Raw genomic sequence first — 13,672 nt, 5'->3', positions numbered from 1 at the left:
TGTAAAGCCGTAATTCAGAGTACGTAGAGTAATGTTAACACTCTCTAATAAATAACTGGGTTGTGTTTGTGCTTCTCTGCTGCTGTAGTGAAAGCTAAGTCAGTGAATAAACAGAGAAATGCTGTGATGACTCATTTAGTTTCACACCTTACAACTGCCCACATTTCAGTTTCACATCAACTCGACACTTACCAAGTTCAAATTATCCCTCATTAAAAAGCCGCACAGATTTTAGAGTATCTACAGACATATTTCAAACACTGCTGGCTACTTATTAATAAATAAACCATAAAAGGATCTGCCAAAGCTGTAAAAACAGAAAACTAATGAACATGCACACTCGCAAAAGCAGCACAACGCCTCAGCTTGCCGAGCTGGAGTGCGCTGCACAGAGAAGTGTCATGTATGCAGAGACAAATGCCTGTGATTTCAGATTTGGCAGGATGAGAGGAAGACGAGGAGGAGGAGGAAGAAAATGAAACAAGCGATTGTACCTTGGCGTTAAATGCAAATGCCCTCAGAACATTGCGAGCCTCCAAAATGGAGTCCATTCCCGTCGGCGTGATAAGGGATATGATTTTCCCTTCATGGGGGAGGGAAGGATGACAGCCTCCTCTGGGGGAGAAACTCACCAGCTACTGGATCCATTTTGTTTGTCTTCATATCAAACTTCTTTTTCTCTCTTCTCTCCATTCCTCTGCGTGGAAGCATTGACTCACTGTGTTAGCGGGTCAATTCGTACTAATTGGGGTCAATGCAGAATCAAATTGCACTCATATGGGCTAATTTATACATCTATTTCAGCTGACAGGCAGGGGAATAGGATTTTGGCTCTATAATCCGTCTCTGCTTTTGTGTACCGCTAATATAGTTTGAACTGTCAGGTTTAAGCTCTTTCAATTCCTCTACTTTGCAATTTGGTCTCCTCTTTTACAGACAATGACAAACGGAATTAGCGGTTTCAGATAGTCGATCGGATATTTCTTGCTTTTAAAAGCTAATCATACACTTTCTCCCCTCTTCTGTTAGTGTTTTCTCTTTTTTCTCCACTTCATTACCCTTTAATAACCACACACACACACACACACACACACACACATACACACACATACACACACTCACACAGTCATTATGTAAAGGTTTTGTTTGGCGTGCAGTGGAGGCCATATGCTCTCTCTGTGGCTAAAGTTTCTGTTAGTGAAGTGAAGGAGGATCCCAGGCCCATTGTAGCCCGACTCCCTGGAAGGAGGGGGTTGGGAATCAGGGACACAGGGAGAGATATATGGGAGGCAGGCGAGGAGAGAGATAAATCCTAACAAGGGGCCCTCCTTTTGTCACCATGATTAGGAAATGAAGCAAACTAATTATAGCCTGTGTCTGTGTGTGTTTGTGCATCCTTGTCTGTTTACTCGTGTCTTATCTCCCAGATGATGCATTCACCAAAGAGGCACACGAATACAAGTCCTGGATACTTTAACCAAAGTCATCACGGTGCAGAGTTTCCACCTCTAATTGACAACAGGCAGTCAGGAACTCTCTGTTTGTGCTGCAGTGGAGACTTTGAGGCTGATGGCCTCATTTAGAGAGCTGCTTGAGATGCTTCATAGAGAGACCCAGACAAAGACATCAGGAACAAGTGATTACAGGATTGGGAGGTTGTGCATAATGTTGAATAATGTCTTATTTCACTCTCTGCACTCCATTAGCACATGCAAAAATAATAAACCACATCTCCGCCTGATTGCCAACTCCATTACCTACCAACAGGATGACTCAGCCGTGTTTTTGTGCCGACATTTGAACAGTCTCTTGTTTTACTGTAGAATAAAAGGCCAACAATAGTTACAATTTATTGTACACCAACACTTCTTGTCTTGGTTAGTTTCTTATCTAAATTTCAGATACAGATGAATATAGTTTGACAGTTGTGTTCATGTTGGACTTCTCAGGTTCTCATAATTCAAGCCAAAAACAAAAATTCCTCCCACAGTCCAAAAATGTGCTCCAAATTTCCTGAGGGTTTAGGCGCTAGTGTGCCTGTCTGTTTATACACAGATCAGTCAAAAGATTGTGACCACTGACCTGCAAAGGTACAGAACGTTGGTGTTCTCTTTCTAATGCCACCTATGAGTGGATGGGTTACAATAGAGATGGGTTGTGAGATTGCAACTCTATTTTGAGTCACACTTGAGTTGCGCACACAGACTTTAGACTTGACTTGGACTGGTGCTCAAAAGACTTAAGACTTGACTCTGATTCGACTCTAGCCTGAAAACAATCATTACGTTGTGCTTTTTTTTTTTTTATTTTTTTTTTTTGGTGTATTGAGGAAACTTTGCCAAGCTTAATTCGGTTCCTTCCTTTTTTTGTGGTATCCATGGTAACCACTTTACCTGATCAAAGATGATGGATCCACCACATCAAATCTCAGGTACCCAATAACTTACCCGGATAGGTCAGTCACATTAGCGCATATGGACGGTTAGCTGAGCATTAGCTACGTAACGTTCTTTTAGCTTTCTACTGGCTTTGTAACTAAATATTTGCACAAATGAGTGCAAGTTTGCTTGTTGCACTTGTCTACACTGAGGTGTGTTGACATGACGGATGGGTAATGTTAATCATCTATGTTTGACTGCCACCGTCTACTGACCAATGTTAACCATAGAAAAATAGACAGTTACACTATCAGCTTACAGCAGGTTGAAATTAGTTGTTTACCACTTAACACTGTTACAGGTTTATAGTTACCAGATTACCATTACACTGAGTTTGAATATGAGGATAGAGGAATGTGTCATTAGACTCAGAGTGCAGACCTTTCACTTTTTTTGTCCACTCAATAGATGGATAGCAGCAGATGACCAAAGCTCATTAGACTTATTTTTTAGAGACTTGGGACTTGACAGAGACTTGTGACCTAAGACTTGAGACTGGACCAAGTCTCACCTCACAAAGACCTGAGACCTGACTTGGACTCGTGACCAAAGACTTGGGACTTGACTTGGACTTGCAAAAAAAAGACTTGTGGATATCTCTGGGTTACACTGTGCAACAAATTAGCTCTTTGTCATTAAAGTAGAAGCATTAGAAGCTGGAAAAATGGGAAAGCATGAGAATGTGGATTCTGACAAGGACCATACCATGACTTTTTTTTTTTTTTTTTTTACCTGTCACACCTATGTGTTTTAAGTTCTGTCATCTGTTTTCTGGAGCTGCTTTAAAAAACAAAACAAAAACTGATGTATGATTCAGAGCTCCAGACACAGAAAGTGTAGGTGTGTCAACCCTAATAGTACACACATAAACTTAATCCAAAAAGTAAGGAAACTTGTGCTTGGTTGATTATTTTTCTGTTATTGGCAATAAACCTTGAACTGTTGGAATGCCTATTTATTTCATTTAGAAATGACACTACATGCATAAGGATCATGAATGTGTCCATAGATTCTCTTGTTCTGAGTGTGCATAGTGCTGCATGTAGTTACAGTTTGCACTTTTTGAGAAAATTTTATTGATTTGAAGTCATTGTCTGCTCTTCCTGGGGAATGTAAAGCCAGAACTTGTGGCGTGTTTCCAAGTTGTGTTCTTTGTTAATACTGACTCTTAAGTGACATTGTTGAATGCTCCACTTGGACTTCATCCATCTTTCTCTAAATACTGAGTGGGGGAATTTATTTTGTCACAGAAGCAGCAGTGCCCTTTACTTTTTACTCGATTAATACTTTGTTGTAAAATGAGCCGCTTTACCTTTTCAAAGATTTGAAATTGTTGAGTGACTTCTACATTTTTGATCCTCTGGATGCTTGCAGTAATGAGAGTGTTGTTGGATGCAATGGTCTGAGAGTAATAAGGTCTTATTTAAAGTTTAAGCCCTACAACAACACTATTATCTGCATAGGGAGAAACTAGTCCACACTGTTGTTTTCTTGCTCACAGCAATTATCCCCAAGTGTAGTAGTTCATCTGACAATTGTATAATGATGTGGAAAACTGTTTTGTGCGGGGACTTATTGTACTGAATACATTCAGCAATTAAATGATGTGAAAACTCGGAGTGTAAATTATGTAAACATGCAAACCTGAGAGTTATTTATCTCCATCTGAGTAAACAGTCTGCACAGAGAGAAATGAAGAGGTTAGCTCACAGCGGCACTTTGCTTCTAGGGCCAGATGTCCACGGCCCACCTGCACTCTCATTGTGTGTGTGTGTGTGTGTGTGTGTGTGAAATGTGTGGGATCAATTAGAGCTCAAGGGTATTCTATGTCAGAGTGTTAGCACTCCTCCAAGTGTCTGGGGACTGTACAAGTGTTAAAAACAGCATCTAGATTCCATGGGGCTCCCTCTTATCGATTATGCCCATTTATGAGTGTGTGTGTGTGGTTTAAGTGGATAAACTCACATGTGTGTAGCCTGCATCCATCTGTATCCTAGTCTGAGAGTCCAGCCCCGGCTGAGTACCTCATGTTTAGAGAAACTAATACCTGACATAGACGGATAACGAGCACTCTGACTGTATTCCTAATATCCCGTCTGCTCAATGCAGCCTTTGTTTGGACTCATTAGCAACATTTGTCTCAGTCTGGCCTCGTGTTTGGACAGTCCCCTGCCTATGTGGATGTAATCTAAATTCCTTAAATGTTCCATAATCACCATCATCACTATCATCATCATCATCATTGCTTTTTTTTATTTTTTTTCCTCTTTGCTCAGTTTACTTTGCCTCATTGGAAGCACCTGCCAGCTATTCACTTAAGAAGGGGGAATTCAAGCGTAGAATGACTCATCATTCTCTTATTAACTATCACTCTCAGTGTGTGTGTGTGTGTGTGTGTGTGTGTGTGTGTGTGTGTGTGTGTGTGTGTGTGTGTGTGTGTTTTAAGAGTTAGAAGGAGAACAAGAGCTTGGTGATTTATGTCTATACTCAGTGTCTCCCACCCTCAGATCTATGTGGGCCCTTGTCAGCTCTCTCAACAGTTAGGTGTGCACTTAAACTGTATATCTAGAGCAGTGCGTGTGTGTGTGTGTGTGTGTGTGTGTGTGTGTGTGTGTGTGTGTGTGTGTGTGTGTGTGTGTGTGTGTGTGTGTGTGTTTTAAGAGTTAGAAGGAGAACAAGAGCTTGGTGATTTATGTCTATACTCAGTGTCTCCCACCCTCAGATCTATGTGGGCCCTTGTCAGCTCTCTCAACAGTTAGGTGTGCACTTAAACTGTATATCTAGAGCAGTGCGTGTGTGTGTGTGTGTGTGTGTGTGTGTGTGTGTGTGTGTGTGTGTGTGTGTGTGTGTGTGTGTGTGTGTGTGTGTGTGTGTGTGTGTGTGTGTGTGTGTGTGTGTGTGTGTGTGTGTGCGCGTTAAGTTCCAGGTCCAGCTCCTCCAGCTGCACACCAATGGCTTCCAGATGTCCATCCGTCTTAAGGTAGCTCACGCTGACAGGTGAACTCTCCACTGTCTGAGTGGGACGGCCGCCATCTTTCATTCCCACTGCTTTTAGGGCAATTAACTATGACCACCTCCCTACCTCACACGCACATACACTAATATGTGAATTTATTTTTTAAACTAGTAGTTTGACTTCTGCTTTTCCTCACTGTAGCAAAAAATTTGGAATTTAATCTTGGTCATGTTCACAAATCACTTAGAGCAGTTAAATTGCGATGTGACTACACAAACTATTAAGCCTTATTTTAACTTGAGTGATTAAAGAAAAATAAGTTCAAGTTATGGAATGACCAAAATGTAGTTCTTTGTTCAGCTAGGTAAAAAATGAAAAGAGTTTGTTTCTGTAAAGTTAAGTTTGGGTTTTTCTGAAGTATTTAATTACTTTTGGAAAAAAAATACAATTAGTTTTTTTTTTTTTTTTTTTTTTTAAATCTTACTAAATTTGTTTAAATTAAACTTTTGATAATTTATTTCACGAGGCCTATAAAAATTCAAACAACTAATAAATATCAATGACAGCAAAGGACACCAATACATTTTTTGGTAAGTAATTACAACATGGCAAATAGCTTTATCAAGATAAGATGCTAAGAATGGAATCAGGCAAATATCATAAGGAAATAAGTAACTTGAGTCCCAGCAACACATGCAGGTTAAAAAGACAAGTACAGTTCAGCCATTGGTCAAGGAAAAGAATCAATTGAAGTGAATTTAAGTTTTCCTGTGAGACTTCCTCAGGCAGCTGCAGAGCCCTGACTTAAAATGCTCGGTCACCTCCTGGGACCAGCTGAGATTTAGGAACCATGAGATGGGCTGGAAGACCTGAAGCCGTCAGGTTTACAAGTTTGTAGTTCATGGACTCAGGCGGGACACATGACATTTAAATCTTCACAAATAAGCTGGAAAATCCTAAAAGCAATTCAAGGATGGCTCAAAGTTACTTCCTATGACTCATGTATATGCATTTATAGGTATTCTGAGTGGTTTACAGGTAATACTACACAAACAAACTTGAATAACTATAAAATTTTCAAGTGGTTATTGTGTGTTGATATTGAGGTTGTTAATGGCTCTGACTGGCACAGACTTAAGCTGGGTTTATGACATACACTGTATAATAAATGGACACAGTCTCCCCTGATGTCACCAATCTTTTTCTAAAATGGATTTTGAAGTCAGTCGGCTTGGATATGACGCAGGCTTTGGGTTTCCACACTAACAGCTACAGTTAATCAAGTGGACACTCGGGAAACTACAGATTTCAGCACTTCCGCATTGTGTCATATTTTTTGATCAAAGGTTGCTGCTTGGTTTATGCTTGATATGTCCGGGAGGTCTGTGGGGCCTCACACTGACAGATGATGTGATCTTAGCAGACTCGCCCTTGAAAATTTACACGTCAGGCACCTACGAAACTTTTTAACTTTCCCACGGAGAGATGTGGACAAACAAGAGCTCCTAGTATCCAAAGTACAGATCCAAATGCTGGCTTTATTAAGGGAGATTATTGTGATCTACATGTGATGAACACTTCCTGGCGTGAAATTATGGCCACACTTGCGGAAAAAAAAGGAATTGGTGAAAAAATGTTGTAAATGGTGTGAACAACTTTTTCTACTCCAGTTTATTACCATAGTAGACGTGCATGCAGCATGCAGTACATACCTGAAGGTTGGATGTATGTATGTGGTTTCAGACACATTTGTGATTTTTCTAGTGTGGAGAAATTTGTAACTGTTTCAAAGAAGCAGCACAGCACAGACACACAAACCACATCAAAAAAGATTCATAAGCAAAGGCTCCTACTCTCATCCTACATGCATGTGCAGCACATGCACTGATGTGCTCAATCTCAGCTTTACGCCCCCATAAACACTCACTGTGTCTCACGGCAGGCTTCCACATGATGGAGTTTTACTTCAACACATGCAGAAATGGCTCGTCTTCCTCCTCTCACCTCTTTTTTTTTTCTCACTCCTGGGCCATAAACTCTTTTATGTGAGAATAAGTGAGCACCAATGGAGACCAATTCATCAAACCCATTTTAGTGAGCCTCTGTGGAGAGAAAAAAGCTAAAACCCCCTCTTAAGAGTTATCAGTCTAGTTTTGGATACGGGACAAAACCCAAGGTGCTAAACGTGAGTTATGGCTCACTCTGCAGCATTGTTTGAAATTTCCCCGGCCTCAAGAGTGTATAAAAAGAAATAGATGGCGCCATGTTTAAACACTAATTTTACAGTGCCAGCCTGCTCATTGAGCTTATCCCTTTACTGTTTTTTTTTTTTTTTTTTTTTATCAATGAGAGGAAGAGAAATCAGGTGTTAAATCTGAGCCATGACTGTAAAAAACAAAGTAGCTGGAGACAGAAAGTGAATGAGAAAGAGAGGAAGTGACATGGAAGGAGTGTGTGTGGGGTGTTAGCGATGAAAGAACACATCAGCAACTGAGTGAACCAGCCACTGAAGAAAAATAAGAAAGACGAGGATGAAAGACGGAGAGATGCAGAGAGGAATGCTACAGAAAAGGGATGGTAGAGTGGTCGACGGGCTCGATGTCAGCTGCTCTGACAGAAACCGCAATGAGAAGGCAATCACACACACACACACACACACACACACACACACACACACACACACACACACACACACACACACACACACACACACACACACATACACGCTCACACTTGCTGGAGCTCTCACTGGATTTGGAAAGCGCTGAACACATTTGGTGGGACGTGCTATGAAACACACAGACACACACACACTTCTCTTCACATGTGCAGGACTATGAGTGTGTGTAAGTGCGTGCCTGTGTGTGGCAGTGTGTACCCCACAGTGGCAGATGCCGCCAGGCCGCAGCCAAATGATGGAGACGATAGCTAATTGCTCAATCAGGCAATCTAATCTGGCCAATCTCATTTTCAGTTTCGTCTCTCACCCGTTTCCCCCCCTGCCTCCCCCCGTGCATACATTTCCTGGCCTATCTGTTCAGCAGCTGCCGGACTGAACCAAAATATACAAATGGGGTGAGCTGCTGGAGGCAGATGGGACTGACTGTATGTACTGTATAAGAATAATTCAGAGGTCCAAAGTTTACAGTGTCATTGTTTATAAAGTTGACTTCATCAGTACTCATTTACAGTTTACTGACAGACCTATGATGGCCATTTATTGACACTTCTACAGAAATTCTTTTTTACCTTGTAGCATGAGTAAACAGTAGAAAAAAGACATGGGTCTAATTTTCTGTTGTCGAAGACGTGAAAGTGGTCCTTACAGATGCAGATGCTTTTTCTTTTTACTTCTGATCACGATTTAAGGTAATCTTGAAAAGCAGGTCCAAAGCCAGGTCACCAAACAAACGTTGCCCTCTTCAAAGAGATTTGGAAAGCCTTACTCTAAAGACTTTATTAAAGGTACAGCGTGTATAAATGGGGGAACTTTGCAATATTTAAAGATTCTAGTTTGTAGATTAAAACACCTTGGTTGTGTCCGATATCATTCACTCATTCCCTACTCATTACTCACTATATAGTGAATTAGGTGGGACAGCTGTGAATGATGGGTTATCAAAAACTGTATTTCTTTCAGTTATAACTAATATTATACTTGGCGTATTTTCCGCAACAGCCAAATAAAATAGAAACATTTATTACACGTTATTTTTCAAATATATAAACTGTATACGTGCGCAGCAACTTATGCTGTGTTTGAGAACTACAATGTCCAGTGAATGCATCATCCGCAATGAACGGTTTAGCGACTAGCGTTTTTGTTGTTTGTTTCTCCGCTCAAAGTTGTGAGACGGGCTCGTCTGAAAGTTAAACATAGAGCTAAGTGTTATTCTCTGACAGATTTTAATGTTGTTTCATGTTATCAGTGATCAGCAATCATGTAACCAGCCATTCTTTATGGTTGAACTGCAATGTATGATGGTAAATATTGCTGTTTTAGTGAGCATCGCTAATACACTACTTTTCAAAATGCATTGTGGGATGCATCGAGTGGACTATATCGTGACTCAGATTTGAGACAGCACTACAAAATTGCGTATTCACGATATAGTGAATAGGGAGTGATTTCAGACACAGCCCTTCTCTTCTGTTGGTAGAATTTCAGAAGTGATAGTGGCCTTAAAGGACAAAAAGCTCCCAAAAAGCTTTTGTCCAAAGCAACATACAACGCAAGCAAGAATTTAGACAGCAACAGTAATCAGTGCTAAATATTCACTAAGAGCTGGGGTTGAGACCTTCTGACTCATTCTACCCCTTAGGACAAAGAGGAGAAGGTTCAGATTGAGGGCCTAAATGTTCCCTGAACAGATAAGTCTTCAGTCATTTCTTAAAGTAGAAAGGGACTCTGTGGATCGTATAGAGTTAGGTAATTCATTCCACCATTTGGGCACAACAGAGGAGAAGAGTCTGGCTAGAGATTTAGAGCCACGCTGGGCTGGGGGCACCAGGCGTCTTTCATAAGCAGAGCGTAGTGGCTGAGAAGCAGTGTAGACCTGGTTGAGGGACCCCAGGTAGACAGGAGCTGTTCTTGTCAATGTTTTGTAAGTCTGAAGAAGAGCTTTGTATTGGATTTGAGCTGCTACTGGAAGCCAGTAAAGAAAGATTGATGAATTCTTTGGGATACCGTATGTCAACCTGATACTTATCACACTATGAACTTGCAGTGCTAATATATGTGTGTTTACATGAGAGAAGTGTGAGCAAAGATTTTGTCAAAAATTTAAGATCTTTGAGTGCTTACCTCTCCACTATTAATAAGTCCAGTTTGTTTAAGGCTGACTCTTGAATTTATTGAGCATGTAAATCAAGTTTGTGTGGTTGTCGACAACTATTCCTTGTGAGTGATCCAGAGTGAAAGGGGCTCTTCTTCTCTGGGAAGAGTTGCTGCTTTTGAATCCCATAAATAAAAAAGCAAATGAAGGCAAAATGTGAATTCCCATTTCATTTATATTCTATTTCTTAAACTGGAGGCTGACATCTCAAAAGCAGAACCTCCAAACTCTCTGAGTGAACAGACACCATCAGGAATAAATGTCTGTTTTTCAGTAAATTTATTCAATCTAGTTTTAAAATAACCTTATTTCTGGTAAAAGAAGATGCTGTTCCGTATCCTTGTTACTACTCTGCTCACACAAAACGTTAACTTGCTGAAATACAACATCACTTGACAGTATTTACCTCCAATGACCAATCTATCCACAGGCACTTCTCTGTTTCTGTTTTTCTTGCGGGACCTCCGGTGTATCCTTCACTGTGATTGGTTGGCTGAGGAAAAAGCAGCTGACCCTTCTTCTGGCGCTTTCCTGGTAAGTTGAGCGTTTTTCACTCGGGGAAGTGCTTGGCTCTGCCAAATAAGCTTCTGGGTTCAGCACTTTTTTTTTTTCAAAGCACACCTTGCAGTCTCTTTCCTTTGCTGTCTGTGTCAAACAGGCAGCGGCAGGAGGGAAAAAAAATCCTCCGACCTTGAAATTGTGCATTTGAGTGAGACGCTGAATGATGCCCATGTCTTCAAAATTATTAATGCTTTGACTTTTTACAAGAAAATAGCCCCTTAAGTCTCTGTTTATCCCACTATTAAATTAAATGCTACATTAAGAGAATGATTTATTGGATTCAAAGTCACATTTTCTGGAGAAACAAGCAACAACTGGGATAAAGGAGCCTTTAATTTCACAACACCCAACCCCCAGTGCACACACACCTGCTCCTAAAAAGTGTGTGTGTGAGATCCTCCTAAATGCCAGGTCTCCCGGGTGTATCAGTGATGCGTAGAGGGGCTATTAATTACCCCATTCCTGTTTGGTGTGTGTGTGCATTTAAGTGCATGTGTGTGGTAAACTCCATATGGGAGCGGAGATTGTGCGTGACCCCTCACATATCACCATATCACCCAGGCAGCCCTCTCCTGTGACCCGGGTTTGAGGCAGTCACGCACATTAACCCGGCAGCAGATGCAAGGGGACCACTTTTCTCTCTTTCTGACACACACACACACACACACCCAAACACACAGATGTGAAATATGCACATGCAATTTTGTGATACATGCTTTTTTTCGGGTGCACACAGTTGAGTTTATGACAGCGCGGGAATGCAAGCAAGAACATGTATATGTATGCAGTATTTGGGGAGAAACACAATTTCATGTAAAAATGCATGCATCAGGCACACACATACACACAGCAGTGCTAACAAGACAACAGGGAGACATTAGTCAGTGGAATGGAAGACCCCTCATTGCCCAACACATGTCTAGGTGTGTGTTTTCGTATGTGTGTGAGAGAGGATATACAGTGCAGAGGATAATGAAGAAGCAACACACTTACTTGTGCCAGAGCTCTGGTGTAGAAATAGCATGTGTGTGTGTACGCACATATATATGCATGAGTCTGTGTATGTTTGTCTGAGTATGTTGGATTATGCATGATGTTTTTTTTTAATCTGGTTATATTTGAATATGTGAGAATACAGTCCTGAATTATGTGTGAGTATGTGTGAGTTTGTGTGTGTTTCTTCATGTGTGTGTGTTCAGGGGACACCTGTCTGGGAATAACAGGGAGCAGAGCAAGGATGTGATCAGGAGATGAGTGTTTCCAAATGCCGCTCTGTCAGTGCGCTGGAGGGGCGGCATACAAATGACATGTGTTCGACTGCGGCGGACAAGGAGTCTGTAGGGAAATCAGTGTAGGTGTACCTGTGTGTGTGAGGGAGAGTCAAAGAAGGAGTATGTGCATGAATACGTCTGTGTTTTTGTGTGTCGGACGCCTCCTGTGCCAATCTGCAGTCATATTTGTTTGTGTTTCACAAATCCATGCCAAATCTATGCATCTGCTTTGATCCATTTTTCTCATTTATAGAAGACGTGAAAAGCAAACACCTTTCTGCACATGGTTCTCCTGCATGTGAGGCTTCGGTACAGCTCCTGCTCATTAGTATCAAAACACGACATCAATAAGTGCGAGACTACATCAGTAGGTTAATAAATGCCAGGTCCCAGGTGTGTGAGGATGCTGTGAAATAACAAATCTGCGCTCATTTTTTGGACCTAGAATAATTCAGTACCCTCGTTAGGCTATCAAGGTTAAAGCTCTTTCATGGTTTGTTGACAAAGAGAAGCAGAACTCCACAGATTGATGTTAAATCTGATTTAGAAGAGCTACATCTCCGAGTGGCAGCCAAGAAATGTTTATAATTACAGACAGGAAAGTTAAATGTTGGCCAGGCTTGTTGGTGAGTTTGTTCTGTGACTTTGGTTGTCTATCTAAAACACTCAATTTATCCAACAAGGTCCAATTGTTGATGCAGTCTGAAAGTTGAGAACCAGATAGAACAACCCCCGGTGATGCAATCAGCCAGAGAAGACCCCCCTGCTGGTGTTGTTTACCTGCAAAAACACTTAAAATCTGAAAACGCTCTCACACACATAAACTCCTGACATTTTCTAGATAATTCCAGGACATTCAGACCCTGGTATTTTGGGAACTTGCTTTTTACACACACACCTTAGAGTGGAAGATCATCTGTGCTACACTTACTCTCACTACTGGATGAATATGTGTTGTTGACAACTCTTCTTAAAGGTACAGCTGGCTCAGGGGTATGGTGTGTAGAAATCAGAATGTTAAAGAGGAGGCAGTGGGCTTTGTTTTAGGCCTGAACCACACGTACATGGATACATTCCTAAACGCACATTTTTCTGTCCAATTGGGCCTCTCAACCACACAAACACGGCGATTTCACCCACATAAACGGAGATGTTTAAAAACGGATAAAAAAGTGAAGAAATAAAAGATATCTGGTTGAGTGGATCCGTGTAGCGGTGTTAAACGGAGCTGGTGTTGACACGATGACGTCAAGCGCCTAGCAACAAGTCACTGTGTTTGCTTGCGCATGCTTATAACGTTCTTCTATGGTTTTCACATTTTGCCAACCTGCCACTTATCGGCCAGGCATGGCATTGCAGGCTTCAGAGGCGATCGTTTTCAGTTTGGCCTCTTCGTATGGACAGAGATATTTCTGTGGTGTGGACAGAGATTTTTTTTTAAACAAGGACAAAGATATCCTATCAAAAAAATATCCATGTACATGTGGTTCAGGCCTTAGGCTCTATATTGTCCCTCTGGTATCTCTAAGATGATTTACAGCTAATCCTAACCACCCTATTTTTCTCAAACTGTTGTTTCAGATAACTCTTGTTTCAGCTTCAGTCTGAACC

Source organism: Halichoeres trimaculatus, unplaced genomic scaffold, assembly GCF_033239565.1.
Source record: "Halichoeres trimaculatus isolate MK-OKI-2021-1 unplaced genomic scaffold, fHalTri1.1 fHalTri1_scaffold_9, whole genome shotgun sequence".
NCBI classification, from domain to species: Eukaryota; Metazoa; Chordata; class Actinopteri; order Labriformes; family Labridae; genus Halichoeres; species Halichoeres trimaculatus.
The sequence above is the reverse complement of the archived record's forward strand: the minus strand, read 5'-3'. Positions refer to the sequence as shown.